This window comes from Protopterus annectens, chromosome 12.part0 (genome assembly GCF_019279795.1).
Source record: "Protopterus annectens isolate FY-2018-M chromosome 12.part0, PAN1.0, whole genome shotgun sequence".
NCBI lineage: Eukaryota > Metazoa > Chordata > Ceratodontiformes > Protopteridae > Protopterus > Protopterus annectens.
Window position 1 is genome coordinate 1,363,154,115 of NC_056746.1, and position 26,930 is coordinate 1,363,181,044.

Below are 26,930 nucleotides of genomic sequence, written 5' to 3' on the forward strand. Positions count from 1 at the left end.
CAGCACAAAAGAAACATTTCCTTAGTTACAACCATTTGCTCACTAAATATTTCTTTTTTTTTTCAATTTGCTCACTAAATATTTCTGAGAGAGTACTCTCCAGGGGATTTTTAATATCTGCCAACTCATTACAATCCAAAAACATATGTTCCCATTTCCCTCTTTCGTCCCCATCACACCAAGGTTTGCCATCTAACTGAGGAAAAATTATTTCGAGTCTGCTTGGTGTATAAAAATACCTATGCAAACACTTCCAAGCAAAAATTCTAAACTTTGTTGCATGTTTGGCAGCCAAACATATGTTCTCCCACTATTTCCTTGTGAATTGCTTATCCAATCTCTCTCTACAATCTTTTCTAAATTCTCTGATTCCTACAGTTATCATGCAATATTTTATATGATCTGCTAATTATCCCATTTTAACAGCAGCTTCTGTTTTAGATTAAACTAAATACTCTACCAAACTATGTATTTCACTTATGATTCCTATCTCCTTTTCTCTTTGCATACACTCTGATAACAATCTCTGGTAGGAAAGGCAGTCTGTAGTCTGCAGTCCAAATGTCTTGGCCTCATCCCATTCTATTACCTTTTCTCTGTAGTCATTTGTTCCCAACACCTTGGTTAAGCAAGAAATATTTCACAATATACCACTGAAATTATTCCATACCATCCATTCCTCATAATGGATAGTTGGAGTTTTACATGACTCATGAGTATATTATTTTACTTAAATGCTGTCTCATAAACCACTCAAACTCTACTAAAGCAACAAAGAAAGTAAATTTACAGTGCTTGGGACTAATTGGTTTTAGCACTAGCAAGAACCCAGCTTTTACTCTTGTTCGTTTCTCACTATGGTTTCCAAGTGAGGTTAGTACTCCCAAAAACCAGCCGTTGCATTCTCCTTCAAAAGTTATACTCAGTCACTTAACTCATTCCTTCCTACAAGAGTACAGTCATCAGCAAAACTGAGGCCCTGCATATCCTATAAAAGAGTACACGTGTCTTTACAATAGACTTCCTTGCACTCCTAAAATAAGAATACTTGTCATCGTTTTGAAAGTTGAATTTCTGAAGTCTTGGTAAAGGTACAAACATAAAACTAGGGCAGCAATGTAACATTTACAAGCTGACATGATTTGCTAAGCATGCCGGTGAAAAGATCAGCAGAGATGGAATTAAGGGCTGTTTGCAAAAAGTTATGAAAAATATGTCATATTTCCATATTTCAATTAATATTGCAAAATAGAGTAAGGTGCTGTCTTGTTGGGGTGGTACAGTCAAGCAGTGGGTGTTAGTTAAAAAAAAAAAAACAAAACAAGACAACATTAAACAAGATGGGTAACTGTTCCGATAAAGCCTGGGAGATTCCTGAGTGAAAGCTCTTAAATTGTTTTATTGTTTTGTTGACAATATTAAAGGAGTTTGTTCTTTTCTCTCTGTGGAGCCTGGTTGTAAACTCCTGTACATAAACCATTTCTACCCTCCCCAGATTGCTCACAACCCTCATTAGAAGGCTCATTTGACTTGCAAGCGCGTCTGTCTTCAGCTGAGGGAGACTCATGCCCCCATAGACCTGTGGCCAATAAATACTGGAGGAGATTCTCCTCCCCTTGTTCCCCAGAATACATTCATCAATACACTTGGGCCTTAATGTCAGATGCACACTGGGAACATACAGATTCCCTAATACAAATATAACATGCACCATTATCACCGATGTACTTCTAGGATTTTATCACATAGTGTACTGAACAACTACACTGTAAGACACTTTGCCTTAACCTTGCAATCTATTCAGATTTTCCCCCACTGTAAATTACAGTGTGTCAGATACCACCAGGCTCAACTAAACATGAGTAATTGACTTTGGTATTGATTCCACCCACTTGACTACCTACCTGATCCAGGCATCCCACCAATGCTGATTTTGCTACATTACACTGCAATCCCAAAACTTCGTCAGATGACCTGAAAACATTCAGGATGCCATCAATGACACTGTATATTGCTACTTACCATCGCACAGTCATCTGCAAACAAAATAAAGGAACTCTTTATGTCTTGGGTCTAGGAAATATTCTCTCACTTTCACTGTTAATTCCTCTATAACTAAAAGAAATAGGCCTAGGGAGAAAGGGCAGACCTGGCAATTCTATCCAGTCTACAGAGTTCCCCACTCATTACTATCCTAAAGGCTGGATTTGTGTAAAGGACCTTCACCCATGAGTTAAACTGGTCTCTACACTTCCTAGCTTTCAAAACTTCATCAAAGAATACCCTTCCCCACCTCTTTAATTTTTCCTCAATCTTCTTCTTCTTTCGGATTTTCCCGGTTAGGGGTTGCTACAGCGGATCACCTGTCCGCTCATGATTGGCAGTGGAATTTTACGGTGTCAAGTTGCCAGCCCGGTGCCCAACCTTCCACAGAAGGCACACACACGCACGCATGCACTCACACCTAGGGCCAATTTAGAGTGTTCTATCCACCTACAGCATGTCTTTGGGATGTGGGAGGAAACCGGAGCACCCGGAGGAAACCCACGCGACCACAGGGAGGACATGCAGATTCTGCACAGAAGGCACCCCAGCCGAGGATCGAACCGGAGAACCTCTTGCTGTGAGGCGGCAACGCTAACCGCTGCACCATGCTCAACCAAAAAGGCCCTCAACTCCAGCCACTTAGCCACAACACCCCCTCCCTTCACAAACATATTTTGGTCTGTTTGAATTAATCTTGGGAGTAATATATTTAATATCCTTGTCAGGACCTTCATCAAAATTTTTATAGCCACGTTGATAAGACAGATTGGATGAAAATGTCTTAAGAGTCAAGGTCCCTTCCTTCTTTTTTGTAATCACTGATATAACAGCACCCAAACTGGAATTTGGTGCTCCAGAGAATGCAAATGTTGGAGCCATGTGTTTTTGTTTTAGAAACCATTGAATCTTTGTCACATGTGACCTGGTTACATGAATCATGGGAATCATAGAAACCAGAATTTTTTAACTGGGCTCCAGAAACAGCCATCAGCCACCCTTATCTGATGACCTGGGTGACCTAGCTGACCCCAAGTACCAGAGAATCTAGTGTGTGACATCACGTGCATGCCCAACAACTTGTGGACTGGATTTATGTCTGTCTTTGCTGGTAAGGCCTGCATGGACCTTTCTCAGGAAAGTTACTAACAAGATAATATATGTGCAACCTGAATCACTTATGAACGGTTTGATTCATTTCACTCCATTTTTAATAACTATCTGGTGAAACTCCGGTTGTGGATCGAAAATACCTTTTATTGTTGATTTTCCATTTTTTCCCCAAAGAAATAGAAAGTCAGTGTCCCTGAGTATACAAGGGTACAATGCCTACCTGTAACGGTCTGGTTATGCCTCTGTGTTCAACACACAAGGTATGGTAACATAGCAAGCCCTTCCAATTCTAGCTGCAATAAACTAATCCTTTTCATTTGCATTAAATACTTCCTAGAATTATTTCATTACACGCCTTGATCTTAGAACCTTTATTTCACTATTTGCCTTTGCTGTCTCAACACTAATTTTGTAATCAAAGTATATACTTTCAGAAAATTTGGCAATACCATGAGATCAGTGAAGCAAATTTCCATTTAAAACATCTGATACAGCCTTCTTCCTAGTCTTTACAATCACAAAACTTGTCCAACAGTTCAGCTCCTATGTTTTAGCTTTAACTGCTACATGCAGTTCAAAATAAAAGTGTGCAAAACAGCCTTTAGCAATGCCACGACTAGCTAAGTAAAAGTGCATACATAGTAAGTGTACTTTGAAGATGTAGCCCACAGACGCTCCCGTTTGACGATGTTTAACTATTCTGTCCATTTAACATCTGGCCCCCCCTGCCCATCAAGAAAGAGCTTTTGTATGGACATTCCCAAACTGTAATACACTTGTAGGTAACTGCTGGGCATATGTTGAAAGGAAGCAAGTTTTAACCCACTCAAATTGTTTAAATATGACTGACAGGCAAGGTGTTTTAATTCTGTAAACATCACATCTAAATGTAGGAAAGTAAACGGACAACTAATGCACAACAGAATTAAGTTTTCTTTCAAAACAATTTGACACTGATTAACATGCAGAAATATTCCCAGCCTGCGTAGTGCACATACAAACTATTCTGTAATAAGGCACTTCAGAGTTGTGTAACTATGGCCAACAATCTTACCACGAGAATACTTAAAAAAGAACACTTAGTGAATGGGTCTCACTTAGCAACATACTTGACACATGCAATTACTAACCACAAATTACACACTTTGGGTTACCAAAGTACAAGTACTTCAGCAATGTCTAATGAAATATTTGCTGCTAATTCCCTTCTTTTCACACCACCACAACTCTTGAACAAAGTATATCAGTTAACACTGCTGAAGCTAAACTAGCTAAACTCGAACATTAGGTTTACAGTGCTGGTTGCTAAAAGCATTTAACTTGAAATGACAACTCAATCTGTAGGAAGAATAGAAGTTTTAATGTGACTGTAAGATTGCTGCAGTCAGATATTTCAGTAGTGACACTATTATTAATGATCTAAAAAGATTGTTAGAAGTTAATCTGACACTCAGAAATACCATCACAGCTGCAAAAGGAGTTGCGCAGTCCAGAAAGCTTTGTCTAACAATATTAAATCTGCAGAGCTTCAGAAGTACAGAAGATGGTGTCCCAAACACCACTTTGGGGTCAGAGGACTGTAGCATGAAAGATAACATGCACATTTTTAAAGAATGCAAAACCAGAGCCTCAGGCACTGCAGCCCTGATTAAGTAACACAATAGTAGTAGTAATAGTCTTGTGTTCCTCAGCATGAAAATGAGACAAAACTTGAGAACATTTAAGGCAGGGTAGCCCCATAAGTCACAGTCATAAAGGGTAGATAAAAGAATGTCACAAAGGATGCATTTACCTCATGTTGGAGTCCTACAAATCCATACTTCCAGGCATCCTGAAAGAGGAAGAAGCCATTGTCAAATGTGTGTGAACTCAAGCATGATTACCCAAGTCTGACAGATTCTCCTAGACTTTGACCATGTACGATCATCACTCTTCTCACCAGGGAAAACCATACAACTCCAGTTATGTGTGCTACTCACCGTAACACCAGCTCTTTGAGAAATGGAGGAAGCCTTTGCAGCACTACTACAACTTGGTTGCACTTATCTTTATCAGAAGTCACCCAGCCTGCTGTCTCAACCTGTCAGATGTTCCCTCATGACAGGGTAATGTTTCCTTGTGCTGTTCACTACTGTGGTGCAAGACAGATGTACATTCTTTCGTTATTAGGGCTGTGGCTGAAAGGGGGGCTTATTTTACTTCACTTAACCAGTTACAAAAGTGAATGGAAAGTGTGCTGAATGATTAGTTATTTAATAATGCATTATATGCTGGCATACATTTTTTCCTAAACATAAGAGTTTAGAAATTTTTCTTGGACTATTGCTTTCAGTGTAGAGATTCCCAGTCATGTGAGTGACTAGGTGAACAGGAAAGGACATCAGAGATGGGCTTAATACATAATCCTAATAACTGCAGAAGTTGTATGGCAAGAGTAAGAAGATGATTTACCTATATAAGTCTACTAATGGAATTTAACTTTTCTCCTTTTTAATACTAAACCTAATCTCAATTAAAAGGTTGACAAGTGGTTTACAGGGATGGAAGTATATGATGCAGAATTCTGACAAGTGCAGTGTTACAAACATAAAATATATATATCTATATATCTATACATATATCTATGTACAAGAGAATTTACAGGATATCATCTCTCTCTCTCTCTGTCTGAACAAAGGGAAATGAAGGAAAAATATAAAGTCCAGGGTGCATTGCTGAACTGAATTACAGCTCCAACAGGCCATTCCCCTACAGGAGGAGGCAGGAAAAAGTTGCTGCACTTTGTACTGGTCAGGATACAAAGAGGTCACAGCAAGGTTTTCCCCTAGCAATGGAGAAACTTCTGCATACACATCGGCTTGAGGATCCACTCATGAAGGATCAGTAAACAGGATACGAGTCTGCCTTTCAAAGAACCACCTTCTACAAGAATGTGACTGGCAATCAGAAAGTGGTCCACTGATGTAGTCCATTCCCATACTCTGCTGCTTCAGAGGGGTTGAAGTTTCTCCCTTGCTACTGCCATGATGTCAGTATGGACTGCTGTGGCAGATCTTAGAGCAGAGTCCCGTAAGGCCTGTAGAGTGAGGAGGTTTGTCCTCATTTTCAATACAGTGACAGCATCTACCAGTCACCATACATACAGTCTGTCCTTGGCAATGCTACTCCCAACCCTAAGCCAGAGGTACCCATTGTGACAGCCACTAAAGAAGTGGGGACTTGGAATGGACTACCCGAAGTTGGGTTATAGTGTGTGATGCTACCATTGCAAATGTAAACTACAAGCCTTAGAAATCTCAACATGCGTCATCGGATCTGTTAAATTTGGCAACTGAATTTGCAGGGCCCATTATATAAGTCTGACGTAAGGGACCTTGTATACACTTGTTACTAATACTCACTGCTCTAGTACACAGCAATACTACAGCTCTCTGAGACTGAATAATCTGAAGGACAGGTTTGGTTTTGTAGCAGGAGGATCTTATCTGAGGAAAGATGTGCTTTGCAGGATAGAATGCCCAGTGTGCAAATGATATATGTCAGCGTTTGAGAAGGCACCCTCTGAGGCTTTGCACTGTTCACTGCAATTACCAATGAGTGAAAGAAACTCCCGAGTGACCAACTTGTTTCTTGTTTGTGGAGCTAGCAGATGGATGTCCAGGTAAGGAATCACCTAAACACCTTGCAACCTCTGATTCATATACCTACTAGCATATGTTTGGTGAACACCATACGGGCAAGATGAGATCAGATGAAAGGTTCTGGAAGTGATAAAGTCTGCTTCCTACCTCGAAGTGCAGAAAACTCATGGACTCCTTGACAAAATCTGGGTGTACACAGATATCCTGGAGAACTAAAGACAACACTCAGTCACCTTTCGACACACAGGGTGGGCTGTGGATGGACTGCACCATAAACATTCAAGAGATTTACTTTGGGATAAGTTACAGATGTTCAGGCTGAATATCAGCCTGATGCTTTTACAAAAAACTAAAATAATCAGGAGAATAACCTGATCTTTTCTAGCCTGGTTATTTCCCTAACACGCCTCTTTGCTGCAGGAGGACATGAGGATGGACACCTCTTGTTGTGCTCTTTTCACAAGGCAGGACATTTGGCAAAGGTAGACTGTGAATGTGGGGAGGGAATCATAAAGCCTCTAGACATAACTGCTGTTACCTACTTGTCCTGCAACATGGCTACACATGTTTGTAAGTGGAATGACAAGTGATACGTGGCTGTCAGAGTAGGACAGCCTAGCAAGGCGTCAGAAATCAGACTGCTGTCCTCACAAGAGAGCCACAGTACTTTTCCTGCTGCCAGTTTTCCTACTTCAGGGTCGGTGGCAGTTCTGAAAGTTACCAAAGCCACTATGGCTCCTTACAAACCACTGAATGTTCTGTTGCTGTTGGTCAAATTGAAACCAGAGCTGACAAGGTGTGCTGCAGAATTAGATCTCAACTCCAACAACACAGAAGGTCTTGCCCACTTCTCCATGTTCCCCAGGTGATTTGTTTTAACTGACAGACTGAAAACAGCACCAACCAAGGGGGCATTTATGAATGTCACCTTTTTGTCCTCAGAGATTATTATGGGATGACAAGCAGTATGGTAAAAGAGCTATACCACTGTCTGCTACCTTAGCTGCCCAATCCACTGAACTGTGGGCAGCTCATATGGTCAGATTAACAGATGACAGTTGCTATAGGTTTATAGGTCAATAGTGGGCTGTTGATACACAGGACCATCAGTACCCTAGCCACAATACCCCAAATCGCAGGTACCCGCTCCCAATGACTTGACCAACTGCCTAGTTTTGACCCCCTTCAATAACAGCTTGAGGGGCCAGACCCAGGGTGCATTTACAACTACCTATCCAGTCATCCAAGTTACACAAAGGGGGTCACAGAGCTACTTTGTTTTACATCCAAAGGAAGTCTGTTTCATAAAAGAAGGATTCTCAGGGATATAGATCCAAGCAGGTATTGCTCACATTTTGGTGCAAGTTAAGATTTCTTGAGAAGGTGCTCAGGGCGTTATTACTTTTGCAGATGTGCAGATCATCACACAGATATGGAGCACTTGAGGATCTGTAAACTAGATAGAGGAAACAAATGAGACAGAGAGTACTTTAAGGCAGTCTAGGTAGCTCAAGGAAGACATGCCTTTGATTACCTTAGTGAGGAAATGCTGTGGTCTTTCAAGCTGGGTCATATGCTTGGTACATACCCAAGGGGCCACTATACTCTGTTGTGGGCCTGATGAGGGAGGAGTAGAGAGGGATGATGACTTCCTTAGATCTGGAAGAAATACCCCTGGTGATTCAACTGTCAAGAAAACTGACCAGCAGAGTTGTAGCTGACTCATCAAGTGCCCAGTGCCGGTCCCCTATTTACCATCCCAGCCTCACCTCTTTAGTACTTCAAGTGAACAGAAAAAAATCCACTGGCTTTCTTACAGCCAAATCCACACACTTGAGCCTACTGTAAGAAAAAAAAACTGCTGAAGTACAGACATTTCATTACTAAGAAAAAATGAGCTGCAAGACAGGAGTAGCACTAACTCTCAATCACTCATTGTAACACTTTGCACCTGGGGAGGTCCCCCATCATCACACCCTTGCTATGATACCGCTGCCCAGGTCCCTAATGGCTAAGTAAACTTTCAAAGGGGTGTCATCTAGTGTAGTAGGTGTACGAGTGCTCAGGTTTGCCTAGGGAGAGAGTCCTGCATTTCTTAGCATGTAGATTTAGGCTGTGGTCCAGGCACTACTTTCTGATGTACGTTATTCCATCCTGAAGAATTATGAAGTCAGATGGGGAGCTGAAGTCTCCAAATTTGCAATCATCTGCAAATCTGGTCAGCACCAAGCTCCTCATGTCAGCCTTGACATCAGAGAAGTAGATATCAAAGGGAAGTGAACCTACAACTGATCGCCAGAGGACAACACTGGTAACTAATCTTTTCAAAGAAGTGTGCCTCCCACACTACAGTCTGAGTTGTGTCAGTCTGCTGTCCAATAGGACACATAGGGGTTCACATTTAGTTTAATTAGCTTGTTGATAATGCCAGAATGTGGGATGGTATCAAAGGCCTTAGCCATTTCCGAGAAGGCAGTGTGAACCAATTTGCCTGACTTTAATGCATCAGTGAAATGTTTAAAGAAGCCCATCAGGTTCAAGAGGTATGATCTGCTTAAAACTGGCTTGGGTCCAAGGCTTAGACTACCTATGTCATTGTTAATAAGTTCCATAATGATGGGTTCTATTGCTTTACAGATGAAGCTGATAAGACTTGAGTGCATTTAATTGCTGGAACCTGTGTTCTGAGAGACTGCCTTCCAATCTATATTCAAATATACAGAGCTGAGTATATATTTTTGGTTTTAGAGTTTGTACTGTTAATTGTTGCTTAGATCTCTGTTGAAACTGTTGTCTCCCTGCTCTGAAAGACTGCTTTCCAATCTATCTGCAAACATACAGAGGTGAGTATATTTTTTTGGTTTTAGAGTTTGTACTGTTAATTGTTGCTTAGATCTCTGTTGAAACTGTCCCCCCCTATTTTCTGCCGTGTCTTCAGTTGGTATAACTTTTTTACAGCTTGTGTGTTATCTAACTCAAGGATCACTTGCATAAAATTAGACCTGTTAGTAACAGCCTGCATTTAATTGCTGGAACCTGTGTTCTGAGAGACTGCTTTCCAGTCTATCTGCAAATATACAGAGCTGAGTATATTTTTTTGGTTTTAGAGTTTCACTGTTAATTGTTGCTTAAATCTCTGTTGAAACTGTTGTCTCCCTGTTCTGAGAAACTGCTTTCCAATCTATCTGCAAATATACAGAGCTGAGTATATTTTTTTGGTTTTACAGTTTGTACTGTTAATTATTGCTTAGATCTCTGTTGAAACTGTTTTGTCCTACCCACCCTCACTATTTCTGGCTTCTAGTTTAAATTTGGTGGCTTTTGCAGTTGCCTGCCCCACTGTAAATTTGATCTGGGACACTCCCCCAGTCCCATCTCATTACCACATTCTACCTAATAAACTCTTTCTGCATTTGCTTTTAGTCCTTTTTAATTTACTTGCATTTTTTAAACTGTGTTTGGTCTAATATTGCTACATAATCAAGTGTGCTACCTTGCACTGCATGCGAATTGTCTTGAATACTGTTTTAGCTACTTTTCTGTAAAAAAAAAAAAAAAACTGTAAGCCTGTTTCCTACCTTTCCTGTAACTAGTGTTCCAGATACAGATTTGCTGTATCTAGGACTGTTTGTAAGCTTCTGAGCCCCCCAAGCTTTCTGTGTTGGAGGGAAGCCTTCTAGCTTATCAGTGGGAGTGGTAAGCACTAGGTAACCTGTCTACCACATAAGTAGTGGTTCTGGCCCAGAAATTGTACTTATTGGCCATTTGGGCAATCTCTTCCATCTCTCAACTTTCTGATTTGAAAGCCTGCATTTGCACTTGTTTCTGTCCTGCATCTCGTCTAGTACAGATACAGATTCTTAGTTTTAGCACTTAAATTTGCTTATTCATGCTCAGCACCTGTTCAGAACTTATAAGCACTAAATAAGCTACTAATTACTATAGCACTCAGCCTTCCTCGTTACCTAGAGGAAAACAGCTCTTGTACTCACTTTCCTCACTTATCTAGAGGAAAATAGTTTTTTTTATTTAGGCATGTCCAAGGGTCAGCTCCCAGTGTTCTCTCCTGTCTATCTGATGAATCTGGGCATCTTGAGGCAATATAGAAATTGCTTCATGTACACAGACAACCCTCTCCTCCTACCACCCAACACTACAACCTGTGAGAGATGCACTTATCTAGCCAAACTGGAGGTAAAGCTCTCTCCAACCAAGACTGAACTTGACAGTCACAAGGAGAAGGTAAACATTTGCACCACACAACACTCATCACATAGTCTCACTAAATCTACACCACCAAAATCTACACATAGTAACACAAAAACATTTGCAGATGCTCTCAATAATCTGTCTAAGCAACAGAGACCTCCAAAGCAGAAACGCAAGCAACCTCCATCCCCCAACACAACCCAAATGACACAGAGCCCACAGACTCAGTGTGCCACTCAACCACAGCCAATAAGGCAAAACAACGAACACAACACACTAGTCACAGGTGACTCTATAGTCAGGCACACTGATGTCCCACTCACCAGGCTAAACAACGAGAAGGTTACGGTCAGCTGCCTGTCTGTGCCAGGATCTGCCACATAACCCACGCACTCAGGTCACTCCACAACAAGTACAAATATGACTCTGTCATTGTCCATGTTGGTGTGAATGACCTAAGACGTACCTCCCTGGACTACATGAAAAGAGACATGGAAGAGCTCTTCGATGTTGTAGCCCAGGCATGTATGACCCTAGCCCTGAGTAGCATTCTGCCATCGCCCAGAATGATACCGCAGTACAAGGCAAAATGATTGACTTCAACAATTGGCTAGGCTTCTGGTGGCATTCTAAGGGGATCCAGTATCTATCTGCTTGGGATGACGTGGTCGACAGACCACGATGCTTTGCTACAGATGACCTGCACCTATCGCCCCTGGGATTCCAGATACTGGCTAAGGCTCTTGTTGCCCCTATAGTGCCTTTTTAGGCAAGGTTCAAATAAATTCACCACCGTAACAGGAACAGGCAAGCAAAAACTGAGGGTAATGCTACTCAATGCTAGAAGTCTAAATCTCAAAATGCACTCACTCGAGGCACTCCTTAAAATGGAGAACATCGATATCTGTGCAGTGACTGTGACCTGGTTCAAGGCTCCAGACAGCACCCCTGCATACCAGGCTATAACTAATACCACACCTTTCGGCCATGTAACCTGGACCAAAACACCAAAGGCAGAGGTGTGTCCATATTCATTAAGGATATCCACACCTCCAGGCTAGTTGCTCAGCATAATGCATCTGAGGTTATCCAAGTGCAACTAACTCTGGGCAAAATTGTAGCTTGCTACAAATCCCCCACCATGCCCCAGTATTCCCACTCCTCTTTTCCTGATGTACTGGAAAATATTAGGGTTCAACCAAACACCCTAATAATGGGCTACTTCAACTACCCCACCATTAACTGGGAAAACTACTCATGTACCAACTCCTTAGCTCAACGCTTTCTTGACTTCATAAACTCCAATGCCCTGGATCAACTTATGCACACCCGCACCAGGGGCAACAATATCCTAGACCTAGTCATTACCAACATGAGTGACAGGTGTTCCACACCTGAAGTCAACTCCTCGTTGGTCCGATTCGACCATAAGATAATCACCCCTGATATCCACATCCCACCCCGACCCCCATTAAGGAAACCACGGTAAAAAATTTCTCCAAAGCCAACTTCATGCTTCTTAACACAGAAGCAGTGAACTTCATGACACCCATGCGGATATAGCTATGTCAAGAATCTTAATGGTAACACCCAGATCTGCTCTGAGTTACAACAACGGCATGAAAATTACATCATTTGGGGACTTGATTATGGCTCCTAGTTTGCAGTCATCTGCAAACTTCGTTAGCCAGAGGTTTTCTGTGTTAGTCTGTACTTCAGAGAAATAGATACCAAACAGAAGAGGTCCCAGGACGGAACCCAGTGGTACTCCACTTGTCACTGCTTTTAGGTCAGATTTGGAGTCTGCAACTTTTACAGTGTGGGTTCTGTCAGTGAGCCAGTTGACAACCCATCTTGTGACGTAGGGATTTATACCTAGTTTAGTGAGTTTAGCTATAATTCCAGAATGGGGGATGGTGTCGAAAGCCTTGGCGAGGTCAAGATAGGCTATGTGAACCACCTTACCCTCATCTACGGCTTTGGTGACTACCTCAAATAAGTCGATCAGGTTCAGGAGGCATGATCTGCCTTTCACCAACCCGAACTGGGTGGGATCCAGAGTTTGGAGGTTACTCTGCATTCTTCCTGTATAGATATGGGCCCTTTAGGGGGTGAGGGGGGTAAAGTTAGCACTGAACCTATCTGCCAGGATGTTGGTAATATCAGTTGGTTCTGCAATTTTCGTGCCTTTGTACTGTAACTCAGAGCAGATCTGGGTGTTGCCATCGAGATTCTTGACATAGTTATAGAATGCTTTGTGGTTGTCCTTAGAAACAGTGGCGATTTTGTTTTCGTAGCTAGCTTTGGAGGATCTTATAAGGGATCTCAGCTTCTTACTGAGGCTGACCAGGGAGCTCCTCCACTCATGGGATTTTACTCTGTTTTGCAACAGTTTCTTCCTTCTGTTGTACAGTTTGTTTATGGCAGGGGACCACCAGATTGGCTTCCTTTTTTTGGAGGATAGCGTCTTGGTTCTGTTTGGGATAGCACAATCCATGCACTCATGTAAGTGCTTATAGAGTGCATTTGTGTAGGATTCAGCAGTTGTAACTGTATTGTCCATCTGCATGGGTGTCGTGAAGTTCACCACTTCTCTCTTAAGAAGCATGAAGTTGGCTTTGGAGAAATTTTTTACCGTGGTTTCCTTAATGGGGGGTGGGGCGGGATGTGAATATCAAGGGTGATTAGCTTATGGTCGGATCGGACCAATGAGGAGTTGACTTCAGGTGCGGAACACTGGTCACTCATGTTGGTAATGACTACGTCTAGGATATTGTTGCCCCTGGTGGGGGTGTGGATAAGTTGATCCAGGGCACTGGAGTTTATGAATTCCAGAAAGCGTTGAGCTAAGGAGTTAGTACACGAGTAGTTTTCCCAGTTAATGGTGGGGTAATTGAAGTCACCCATTATTAGGGTGTTTGCTTGAACCCTAATATTTTCCAGTACATCAAGAAAAGAGGAGTGGGAATCCTGGGGCATGGTGGGGGATCTGTAGCAAGCTACAATTTAGATTGCAGTTTTGCCCACAGTTAGTTGCACTTGGATAACCTCGGATGCATTATGCTGAGCAACTAGCCTGGAGGTGTGGATATCCTTAATGAATATGGACACACCTCCGCCTTTGGTGTTTCGGTCCAGGTTACATGGCTGAAAAGTGTGGTATGAGTTATAGCCTGGTAGTGCAGGGGTGCTCTCTGGAGCCTTGAACCAGGTCTCAGTCACTGCACAGATATCGATGTTCTCCATTTTAAGGAGTGCCTTGAGTGAGTGCATTTTGAGATTTAGACTTCTAGCATTGAGTAGAATTACCCTCAGTTTTTGCTTGCCTGTTCCTGTTACGGTGGTGAATTTGTTATTTGAACCTTGCCTAAAAAAGGCACTATAGGGGCAGCAAAAGCCTTAGCGAGTATCCGGAATCCCAGGGGCGACAGGTGCAGGCCATCTGTGGCAAAACATCTTAGTCTGTCGACCAAGTCATCCCAAGCAGACAGATACCGGATCCCCTTACAATGACACCAGAAGCTTAGCCAATTGCTGAAGTTAATCATTTTGTCCTTGTACTGCGGTATCATTCGGGGCGATGGCAGAATGCTACTCAGGGCTAGGGTCATACCTGCCTGGGCTACAAGATCACAGAGCTCTTCCATGTCTCTTTTCATGTAGTCCAGGGCAGTACGTCTCAGGTCATTCACACCAACATGGACAATGACAGAGTCATATTTGTACTTGTTGTGGAGTGACCTGAGTGCGTGGGTTATGTGGCGTTGTGGTTGGTTTGTCCTAAATGATCTCAAAAGACAAAGGGGCTTTGTGGCTAGCCAAGTTCTACCCTCATAGTGAGCGTTAGCTAACAGTGATCAGATATGACAAGTGACATCGTAACTAGAGGTTGAGCACAGGGTGGCAATATTAGTGAGAACCAGGTCCAATATTTTTGAACCCCTACTTTCAATTTGAAACAGTTGGTCTAGGGAGCTAGCATTAATGCAGTCCAGTAATCCTTGTGAGTACTTATTTGAGACAGTGTAGGTTTTCCAGTTAATGGACGGATAGTTGAAGTCTCTAACACACTACTGTTAGGCCCAATAGGAAGGGATATCAGTTTTCTTAGATGTGCCTCATATATGGCAAGTGACATGAAGAGTACAGAGTTTTACTTACCATGGAAAGGATACAGAGAAATTTAAGATAATTTCCCTGGCTCAAAAATCTGGATGTGAGATGGTTTACTACGAACACAGATAAGCCTCCTACAATGACACTGTTATTTTCCACGTTGGGTCTGAAAGAGTGGTAGGTACTGAATCCCTGAACTATGGGCTGGGTTGGTCTCAATATTTTAAAACCAGTAGCTAGACAAATATCTATATTTGCAAGAATTAACAATGCCTGTAAGGAGTGCAACAATTACTAGCCTTCTATCATTGAGCAGTGCTACCTTTATGATTTTCATTTTGATTCGCTTTTTAGGTAAATTGAGGAGACTGACCTTGCCTAAAAAAGTCACTACTGGGAGGAGAAGGTCCTGGCCAATACACAGAAGCCATGAGAAGAGAGGTGCAGGCCATCCCTAGCAAAACAAGCAGAGTTGGAGATAATCTCATCTCATCTCGGGCTGACATATGCTGGATCTCCTTAGAAAGACATCAGTAGCTCAGCCAATACTTGAAGTCGGTTATCTTTTCTTTTTTCAGCAGCTCTTACAATGATCGTCAATTCATTAGCCAGCTCTTGGTGGAACTTCAAACATGTCAGAAAAATTGTTTACCACCCTCAGAAAATTGAAACATTTTGGTAAACTAGCTAAATCTGTCCACAATCCTCAATTCCTTACCTGGGGAAGGATAGCAGGAATTTTAAATAGTCACAACAACAATAGAAATTGGCTTGGAAGTCTCTAGCCTGTAGGTCCAGCCTTTGGTTTGTAGATTCTTACTCATGGCCGGCCTTAGGCAAAGGCAAGCTAGGCAACCGCCTAGGGCGCCATTCAGGCTGGCCTCATAAAGGGCACAAATTTCATTTATTTATTTATTTAGTATAATTAATTTTTCTCATTCTGTAAACTTTGCGCTCTTCTCGGTGCCCTGCCTCTGAGTACGTCCCAACTGTATTGTCATGTTTGCACCCTCCCCCCACTTCCGTAGTTCTGTCCAGTGGTGCCAGAACCATAGGATGAGGGGGAGGGCGAACACCCTCCCACTTTTAAAGTTGTGGGTTAATCGGAAGGCTTCAGCAATTAAAAAAAGGGCTGTGCAAGCGTCTTCTGCTTTAAGGCGGACCGTGAGTGGCATGTATGCACATCAACGTGGATGCACATACATTCCACACCTGCACACAGAATTTAAGCTAGCAATTCTGATTATTAGTCATCATGGATCTGAGCAACGGCTGCTTGCTTTCATGCATCTGAGATGATGCAACTGCCAATAGCGGAGATGAACATTAGCAACATTAGTTCTAAAATTTTTAATTTTGCAAAAGACTGCTCCATAAGCATTAACTATCTCACAGAGGCTGTACATGGTATTATCCTGATAACATTCATAATATAACCATGGGAGCTGTTGTATTCACACAGTTTTAAATGCATACTATCATTACTCTTAAAAGAGAAAATGCCAACGATATGCATTAAATCTATTACTGTTCTCCTCAAAAGCACTAGACTCCTCCTTTTAATCAAAAAGCTAAGTCCCTCCTGTTTCATGAGTCTCATTTTGTTTATATAGTTATATAACCACTTACATTTGACTTTGGTGACCAAGTCTTGTTCACAGTTGGCTCTGTCTTAGTTTCTAATAATTTTCTCTCACTAGGGAACATCCAAGTCTTTAATCATGCCTTTATTTCCCTTTGTACTTCGTAGTTAGATTATAATCCTCGCCTCACAGCATGAGGTTCTCTGGTTCAATCCTCGGCTGGGGTGCCTTCTGTGAAGTCTGCATGTCCTCCCTGTGGTCGCGTGGGTTTCCTCCAGGTGCTCCGGTGTCCTCCCACATCCCAAAGACATGCTGTAGGTGGATTGGACACTCTAAATTGGCCCTAGGTGTGAGTGTGTGCCTTCTGTGGAAGGTTGGGTACCTGGCTGGCAACTTGACACTGTAAAACTCCACTGCAAATCACGAGCGGACAGGTGATCCGCTGTGGCGACTCCTAACTGGGAAAAAGCCGAAAGAAGAAGTTAGGTTACAATCCTACAGTAAAAGCATGTTTATATTTTACTTCTTATTAATGATGAACTTTAAAATATTTTGGTAATACAGCCTCTAAGAACAGCATAGAAAATTTCAGTACTCTCTGTTGTGTCCTTACCTTTAATCTCTCTAGTCCACTGAATTACTTTGTTTGATTACTTGGTTTGTGGAATGATTCAAGAAATATACTTTCACTCAGTCTGAGGAAAATGTGGAGTAAAATATAAGCATTAAACAACAGCCAGTGCATACTTGAAAGAGGAATACCTTTGTGTCAATGCTGAGTAGGTAGTTTGACATTTGCTATTCTGTCACTACGGTAACTATTAGCTTCTTACATAGCTTCCTCAACCAAGCACTGAGTACAATAAAATAAGATGATCACACAATAATATTAATAGAATTATGTGGTTGTTTAGCTGAATTTTTGCCAGGAGTAAGGAATTAGACATTAAATGAATATTTTAATTCAAGCTATGCTAAAAAGAGAATTTTGCACTGCAAAATATATTACAAATAAATTAGAGTAAGACCTAAACTATCATCATAGGTTGAATAACTGAAGAACTAGAACAGTATGAGTTGTTCACGTGGATTAAAATGTTTTATACATCTGGCTCTCCAAGGAAAAAAACAATATCAGCTTGAAATGAAGAATTTGATTTTTTTTTTTCTTCCTGATTAACCACTTCAGTAGCATGTACCATGTTCCATGCAGCTCAAGTAAATGATAGTGTTCTAGCTCCACTTTCTTTACAAGCTGTACTCATGCACAACTGATCACACATGATAATCATGCTTCCACCATAGTCTGGAAATCTTTCTATCTGGCCAAGTTAATTCACAGGGAAATATCTTCCAGATCCAGATGAGTCACCCTACTACTGTACTCTTCATAAGAACCATCATGAAATACAACACTCCCCTTGATATATACAAGTCCAAGTATATCATTCAAGTGGAAGGGCCCCCAAAGATTTCTAGGATTTCTAGCAAAGAAAACTGAAGGTGTTAAATCCTTTGACTATCTTGACAGATTTTTCATGTTATCGTCTTATACTCAAGTAGGTGCCTGACTTCTCCAAGATGACCTGTACCTCATTTTATGAGCAGTGAAGGACCCAGTCCTATTTGCTCTCCTGTTGCTTCACTAACCAGTGGTTTCTCAAAACATTCATACGACGCATCTAAATTTCCGACAACAAATTAACAAGACCCACTGTAGGGATAGTTGTCTTAAAGTTTTACTAGCCTATGGAATAAGTTACTACTACAGGTCAAAGTGCTATTATAACTACCTTTAAGCTTAGTCTTGATGACTGGATGGGTAGTCACAAACCTACGCTAGTTTTTTAAAAAATTATTATTATTATTTTTCTCGGCTGGAGCGCCTTCTGTGTGGAGTCTGCATGTCCTCCCTGCGGTAGAGTGGCGTTCGAAAGACATGCGTGAATGGGCATGCCTTCGTTGAAGGTTGGGTGTCGGGCTGACACCTCGGCACCATAAAAATCGACTGCTGTGGCGACCCCTAGCCGGGAAAAGCCGAAAGAAAAACAACAACAACATTATTTTTTACAAGAAACATCTTTATTAAATTATCATGTATGACACAGGCAATCATGCATTTACATAAAGGAAAATAAACCATGCTGACATAATTTTTGTTGCAAACATCATATGTCACAACCCATACTGACATGATTTTAGTTGCAAACATTATACATCACTTATAATCTATCCAGTCATTGTCAGCCAAACATTAAATAGCTCATTCAAATACTGCCTTCTTTTAAACCTCATTCTTCCCTTGTATGTACTGTTCCCACAAGTCCCTGAGGCTTAAGCTACTGTACATAAGGAGGAGAGAGGTTGTAATTCTACTTTCACTGAGCTGTAAGACTCGCTCGCCTACCCCAAAGTAAATTAAACTTTTTAGATTAACTTAAGCAACCCTTTACAACAAGGCACATGGGCTTCTATGTTCTGAGGACATGACCTTTATAGTAAAATATGCGTGAAGGAGCAACAGATAAAGCAAGTTTATTAAAGAAAAATTCCTCCTTCACTTACAGTTAAACTACATTGCAAGGTATCTTTTCTTCCTATGCATTTAAATAATTGAAGGAAATAATTGGAATGCCTTTCTTGGGGAGTAATCTGCCTGTGGGTGTGGCTCAAATAGGAGCCCCAGAGCACTACTTGGCCTCGGGTGCCATTTCCGCTAAGGCCGGACCTGTTCTTACTATCAAGAAGCTCACCCAGTAAGGACGGCAGACTAGAACAACAGTGTCATTCAGAAGCGTTTTCTCATATAACCTGGGTGAAAATTTGTGATCACCCCCTCTGGTCATCCAGAGTAGTTTTAAAGGTTGATAAGCAAGTACTCTGCAGGATATGTAAGGGAACAGCCTATTACAAAATAAAGATTATGCTGGATGTCACACCATTTGGTGCTGTGTAGGTTTTAGGTCTTAACAGTACGTATTTGCTTTACACTGGTTCTGTTTAGGTGAAAATGTTCTATGCATGCTACATCATCCATAGCCTGGAAAGCTAAGCAAGGATTCCCCTCAGGAGTCTGTAACACTGAGTGAAAGGATAGTGATTTTTGTCTGTCAGAGTAGCTAAGGGTACTGACACCTGAGATTTTTTTGGAGAGGAAATGTTGGTGTTTTGAGCTGATACTGGTGCTCAACGAGGTGCATGCCAAGGGATGTATTAAATTCAGTGATGGGCCTAATAACCATGGGACTAACCATTGGGAGGGATAATGAAATAAAACTGTACAAGATGGAAGGAATTTTCTAACCAAGGCAGAGACTGTTATGAATGCAGGTACCCAAAGTCTTTGCAACCTTTGTGAAAGGTTTTCTACATAGTAAGCAGCAGTGGTGATCGATTTACCAAACCAAACTATGCCGTATTTGTGGCACTGAGGGCAAGCCCATGACTAGCACACCAAGTGTTTGTTTGACCTAGTCTTTGTAGAAAAACATGACTATAAGAATGGACTTTGATAATCACAGTCATTGGCAAACTTGGTTAGCCATAATCTGTTAATATCAGCTTTCATGTTAGATTAATACAAAGTTTTAAAGAGAAAGGGTCCTGGACAGAGCCATGTGGGACAACACTGGTGACGTTCATCTGTCAAAAGCAAACACCCCTGACCTTAACAGTATAGGTTCCTTCACACAGCCAAATACCTATCCAACAAACTACTTATGGTTAATGTTGAGATGGGACAGGTTGCCAATGCTTTCAGTAAGGAGGGCTAGTGTCACAGACCTTGTCAAGGTCCAGCTAAGTAGTGTGGACTGCATACCTCCTAAATCCATGGCTGCAGTAAATCTGTCAAAGAACTCAACTCGGTCGAACAAGCACAGTATGCCTTTTACAACGCCAAACTGGTTTGTATCCAAGGATATGACTATTAGTTCAGACAGAACATGTTCTATAACTTTACAAATAATACTAATGAGAATAATCTTCTTCTTCTTTTGGCTTTGCACGGTTGGGGTCACCACAGTATAACAATAGTCTGCAGAATGATTGGCAGTGGAGTTGCCAGCCCATTGCCCAACTTTCCACAGAAGGCATACACATGCACACATTCACACCTAGGGCCAATTTAATGTGCCCAATCCACCTATAGCATCTTTGGGATGTGGAAACCGGAGCACTCTGAGGAAACCCACGTGACCACAGGGAGGACATGCAGACTCCGCACAGAAGGCACCCCAACCGAGAATCGAACCGGAGAACCTCTTGCTGTGAGGCAGCAACGCTAACCGCTGCACCACCACGGCCGCACAATACTAATGAGAGTAACAGGCCTCTAATTCTCAGGGGCAGTAGAAGGACCACCTTTTTGCAAGGGAGCCATAAAGACTGTGCTCCACATCTTGGGAATGTAACTAGTGACAAGACTCATTTTAAAGTGCTGATGGACGGGTTTTGCTAGTTGGGATTTAGCGCTTAGAAACGTGCAGGATATTGTCAGGACCTATGAAACTGGTATTTTTTTATTTTGGAATGTGCCAAAAGGACTTGGTTCAAAGTGCTCTCAGGAAGGGAGGTGAGTGGGGACATATAGGAGAGTAGGTGGGTAGATGACTGAGCTGAAGCTGGTAGAGAATTTGTCTGCAAGAACATTAGCGATGTCCTCAGCTTTGGAGGTAAACTCAGTACAGAATTGCTGGCCACTTACATGTTCATAGGTGTTTACTAGGCTAGCGATCACAACGGCCTTTTCAAGCCTAGCCATGCATCCCAAATCTCTGACAAGTTCTGATACCCTTGATAAGTGTAAGCATGGGCCTGGGAGATGAACCATTCACAGGTTACAAGGGTCCTAATGTAGTTGACGAAGGCCATCACAAGTATCATAAGATTGCCTTGTAAATTAGTGGTAACCTGAAGTTCATAGTTAACCTTGCATTTCCTAATGGCATGTTTGAGAGAACAGCTTACACGTTTTAAACTTTTACCGAGGCCAGGAGCTATTTTTTTACACAGTTTGATACACTAGTTCCACCATGCAGGTTTCATTTTGAACTAGTTCCCCCATACAGGTTTCATTTTGAACTAGTTCCACCATACAGGTTTCATTTTGAACTAGTTCCCCCATACAGGTTTCATTTTGAACTAGTTCCACCATACAGGTTTCATTTTGAACTAGTTCCCCCATACAGGTTTCATTTTGAACTAGTTCCACCATACAGGTTTCATTTTGAACTAGTTCCACCATACAGGTTTCATTTTGAACTAGTTCCCCCATACAGGTTTCATTTTGAACTAGTTCCACCATGCAGGTTTCATTTTGAACTAGTTCCACCATGCAGGTTTCATTTTGAACTAGTTCCACCATGCAGGTTTCATTTTGAACTAGTTCCACCATGCAGGTTTCATTTTGAACTAGTTCTCCCATACAGGTTTCATTTTGAACTAGTTCCCCCATGCAGGTTTCATTTTGAACTAGTTCCACCATACAGGTTTCATTTTGAACTAGTTCCCCCATGCAGGTTTCATTTTGAACTAGTTCCACCACACAGGTTTCATTTTGAACTAGTTCCCCCATACAGGTTTCATTTTGAACTAGTTCCCCCATGCAGGTTTCATTTTGAACTAGTTCCCCCATGCAGGTTTCATTTTGAACTAGTTCCACCACACAGGTTTCATTTTGAACTAGTTCCCCCATACAGGTTTCATTTTGAACTAGTTCCACCATGCAGGTTTCATTTTGAACTAGTTCCCCCATGCAGGTTTCATTTTGAACTAGTTCCACCATGCAGGTTTCATTTTGAACTAGTTCCCCCATGCAGGTTTCATTTTGAACTAGTTCCACCACACAGGTTTCATTTTAAACTAGTTCCCCCATGCAGGTTTCATTTTGAACTAGTTCCCCCATGCAGGTTTCATTTTGAACCATTTCCACCACACAGGTTTCATTTTGAACTAGTTCCACCACACAGGTTTCATTTTGAACTAGTACCCATACAGGTTTCATTTTGAACTAGTTCCCCCATACAGGTTTCATTTTGAACTAGTTCCACCACACAGGTTTATTTAGAACTTCCCATTACTCTTATGTTGGACTGGTACAGGTCCAAAAATATATCTGTCCAACAGGGACTAAAGGTCAGAGAATCAGGCAGCAGCCTGATGTACAAAATCTGTAAAGGGTACAGGTCCCCAGCAGATAATTAGTGAAGAGATTACAGTAAGATGGTAATATTTGACGACTGGAAGCAAGTAGAGTCATGCATTCAGGGTAAATATGTGAGGACAAAATCAAAAAGATTACCACCTCTGGTGGGCGTGGGGACAATTTGCTCAGTATGTTTGTATTTATGAAGGCTAGGAAATCTGTGAGTATACTTTCTGCTGACAGTTTATATGCGGATATCTGAAGTCGCTCATAAGAAAGGTATTTGGTTTGAAGCTTAATCTTGAATTACTTAATCTATACTGCATAATCCTTTAACCACTTTCAGATCTGTATCAGGCAGAATCTGTCAAGAGACGATGGTGTTACGAATACAAATACTCTCTACAGTCACCGTGGGATCTGAATGCACAACAGGCACTGCATCCTGAAACGGAGTGCTTTCATTTTTACTGGAACCAGACTTCTGTAACTGTACAAATGTTGATGCCTTCAAGGGTGTCAGTCCTCAATTTCAGAGATTTTGTTGAATAGATTCTTGGCATTCAGCAGTGCCACCTTGACACTATCCAGATTGGAATTTGCTATGTTGGGATGTCCATCAAGTTAACTCTACCTACCAGAAGCACTGTGGGGGCAACAGACATTTTAGCCAATGTTCTAAAACCAACTAGTGAAATCTGAAGGCCATTCCTGACAAAACATGTGGTGGTGGGGAGCTTAATTCCATACAGGCATACACAATGGATTCCTCTAGAATGACACCAATTTACTTGTTAGCTACTTAAGCAAATGACTTTATCCTTGAATTAACGCATCATACTTGGTGAAAGTACAATGCTGCTTAATGCCAAGGTCTTGCCTTTGTATTTGGGGCGGTGGAGGAGTGCAAGGGTCCTGGTGACATCCCTAGCACCGACTAGAACTACTTAGTAAAAGCAAGAAGAAAGACTCTGCCAAGCTAGAGTCTTTACTGTGCTATACCTTAAACCTCCTGTAGTGGAGGCCAATAGGATATATGCAAATATACCCTTGAGGACATACCAGTGTTCCAGCTACATGACTTCTGAATGCCTATGATGTTTTCAACTTTTTTAAGTCTTCACTGGGGCATTCAGGTCAGTACATGGGTGTAGCCATGGCATGTTTCACCCTTTTCTGAGCCCATTAGTACAGTACAACCAGATTTATTGGCCAACAACATCCAAACCAAATGGTAAAAAGGTTACTCAGACAAATCATTACGAAAAAACTCGGCCAAGCTATTGTCTTCATTGTGTAATACCTTAAATCTCTTGTAGTGGAGACTCATGGGATTTATATGCAAATGAACCATTAAGACATACCACTGTTTCAGCTACTTAACTTCTGAATGTCTATGACTTTTTACTTTTTGTAGTCTTCACTTAGTGTATTCAGACCATTAAAACTAAACCCACTAGCTGTTGACATGGTATGTTTCACCCTTTTTCTGAACTTGTCAGTACAGTGTAAGTGGATTGTTCGGCCATAGTTGGTAAACAGAGCTTAAAACTAGTCTGATGTACAGAAACATTAGACTGCTTTTAAAATACTTCAAACAACATCCAAAGCTAAAGGTAAAAGAAGGTAGCATACAAACAATTTAATAAACTATAAGAAACACCCAGCCAAAGGTTAAAGGTGTGAAATGATTTAAGTAAACAGCACTTTATGACTCTCAGTCACCATATCAGGACAATGTGAAGAAAATGGCGTTTACTCTCATCTGCTGTGTTCGGGAGCTGAGGTTTCTGAACAGGAATTACCTTCTTATGAAGCTGGAAGTGGGTAGTCCCTTTGGAAATAAAGACGTACAGATTGTATACATCATGGTAGGAATCAACTATTATATTTCCCCCCCTACATTTGTAATGTTTTCAATAAATTAGCTGTTGGCTGGTTAAAAATATATTTCCTATAACGGGGTGACCTAGTTCTTCAATCGGCCCTTCCCGGTCAGGGTTCGCCACAGCGGAACTCCAGTCTGCGAATGATTGGCAGTAGATTTTTACGGTGCCAAGGTGCCAGCTACACCCAACCTTCAACAAAGGAATGCCCATTCACGCATGTCTTTCGAACGCCACTCGACCGTGTGGAGGACATGCAGACTCCACACAGAAGGCGCTCCAGCCGAGAATCGAACGGGAGAACCTCTTGCTGTGAGACGACAACGCTACTGCTGCACCACCCCGGCTAAAACAGTATCAACTATAACGTTACAAAATGTCTCTGTTAATGAGAATAAATGCCCTTAGTTCCTTTGAGTGTAAAAAGCACAGGAGTTAAATTGTCCCACACTTCATACCTGTCCAGTTGTCTTTACTTTGAATCCTTACCATGTGTAGCATGGCTGTGTATCAGCTTTTAAATTTTCTAATTTTTTAGAACTAATCCAGGAAAGCCTTGTAATGTCTCCACCCATGACTGAGTCTTTAGATACATAATAATCTTTATCAATGCAGCAATCCAATGCATGGGGTTGGGAGGGTGGCTTAATGGCTAAGGTGTTTGCCTTAGAAACACAAGGTGCAGGGTTTGAGTCTCACAAGGGATAATTAGCTAGGCTTAAATGGCTTGGAAGGGCAGTTAGCTTAGTACTAAACTATGAACTATGAACTATGTACACATATTTTTTCCAGACTGTGTAACTCATAGTTCTCTCTAAATTCTGGCACTTTTGGTAAAACATTCTGAATTTCCCCAAAAGTATAATATGGTAAGATATCACATGGGCTAGGTAATTACTTAGCACACTAGAAGTATGTACATCTTTTTCTAAGCCTATCTAGCATCTCACCTCACTTTCAAAGGACGTTATGATGGCCTTTTGGAATTCTGAGAACCATAACAGCAATTCCTGGTACAGTAGAACTACAAGCAACTGCTAAGAGAATGTATGGCAAGTCTAAAGTTGTAGCACCCTGGAGCAGTCCCCTTCATCTGAGTATTTACGTTTCAGACAATTGAGACCCACAACTATGAATCTATTTCACAAATGCAATAATCTGTACAACCGATAAGTAAAAACAAAGCAATTCTGGAAGTTGAAAGTGAGGCTGTATTTGCAGGGTCAGCCTTTAAATTATAATACATTTTCTTCGAATGATTATGCAACAAATCTGCAGACTTGTGAGCTGGGATCTGTGTGTCTCACTGCAAAACTGTTATGTATCAATAAATTGAATCCTACCCTTGCCTCTGGTAGGTTCGTAGGCACTTCATAGGTTATTGATCTCAGAGGATCTTAAGAAGCTTAGTCTTACATTCCCATGTAGGTTTTTAGCCGTTATTTATTTATTGACATTTGATTACTGGGAAAAGTTGACTGGGTAGAAGCCCATTTTCAGCGGAGGTCTGGGGAGAAAAGCTCCAAGTTATTATAAAACACATCAAGAACAATAATTTTAAATTTTCAAAAATAAAACAAAAACATCTGTGGTTTAAATAATTACAACAAATTAGACATAATATAAAAACATTAGTTAAGAACTGATACAAGATATTTGACAATAGGGTTACTACCTATCCCACTTTGAGAGGGACAGTCCCTGTTTGGGCAGTTGTGTCCTGACAAAAATATTAAAAAGGGCAAATGTCCTGAGATTGTAGAACATAATTATGTCCCATATTTTATGTAATAGTTGCATAAAATAGTTATTTCTGTATCTTCTTCTGGCTTTTCCCGATTAGGGGTCGCCACAGTGGATCACCTGTCCGCTCATGATTGGCAGTAGAGTTTTACAGTGTCGATTTGCCAGCCCGGCGCCCAACATTCCACAGAAGGCACACACACACACACATGCATGCACTCATGCCTAGGGCCAATTTAGAGTGTCCAATCCACCTACAGCATGTCTTTGGGATGTGGGAGGAAACCGGAGCACCCGGAGGAAACCCACATGACCACAGGGAGGACATGCAGACTCCACACAGAAGGCACCCCAGCCTAAATGTTACAAGAAACATAGTAAGCAACTAAACTGCTACAAGAATAAGCTTTTATTTAGGAAAAAAAGTTAAGTTCTATCCTTTGTACTGACC

General features: G+C 41.4%; 1 long non-coding RNA gene across 1 annotated transcript in view; it reads right to left on the reverse strand.

The window, feature by feature from the left end:
• LOC122817204 overlaps positions 1 to 26,930 on the reverse strand; it is a 369,761-nt gene that overhangs the window by 14,706 nt on the left and 328,125 nt on the right. Inside the window, exon 4 of the long non-coding RNA XR_006367166.1 lies at positions 4,949 to 4,987. This is a non-coding gene — a long non-coding RNA (uncharacterized LOC122817204). The remainder of the gene's footprint in view (positions 1 to 4,948; positions 4,988 to 26,930) is intronic.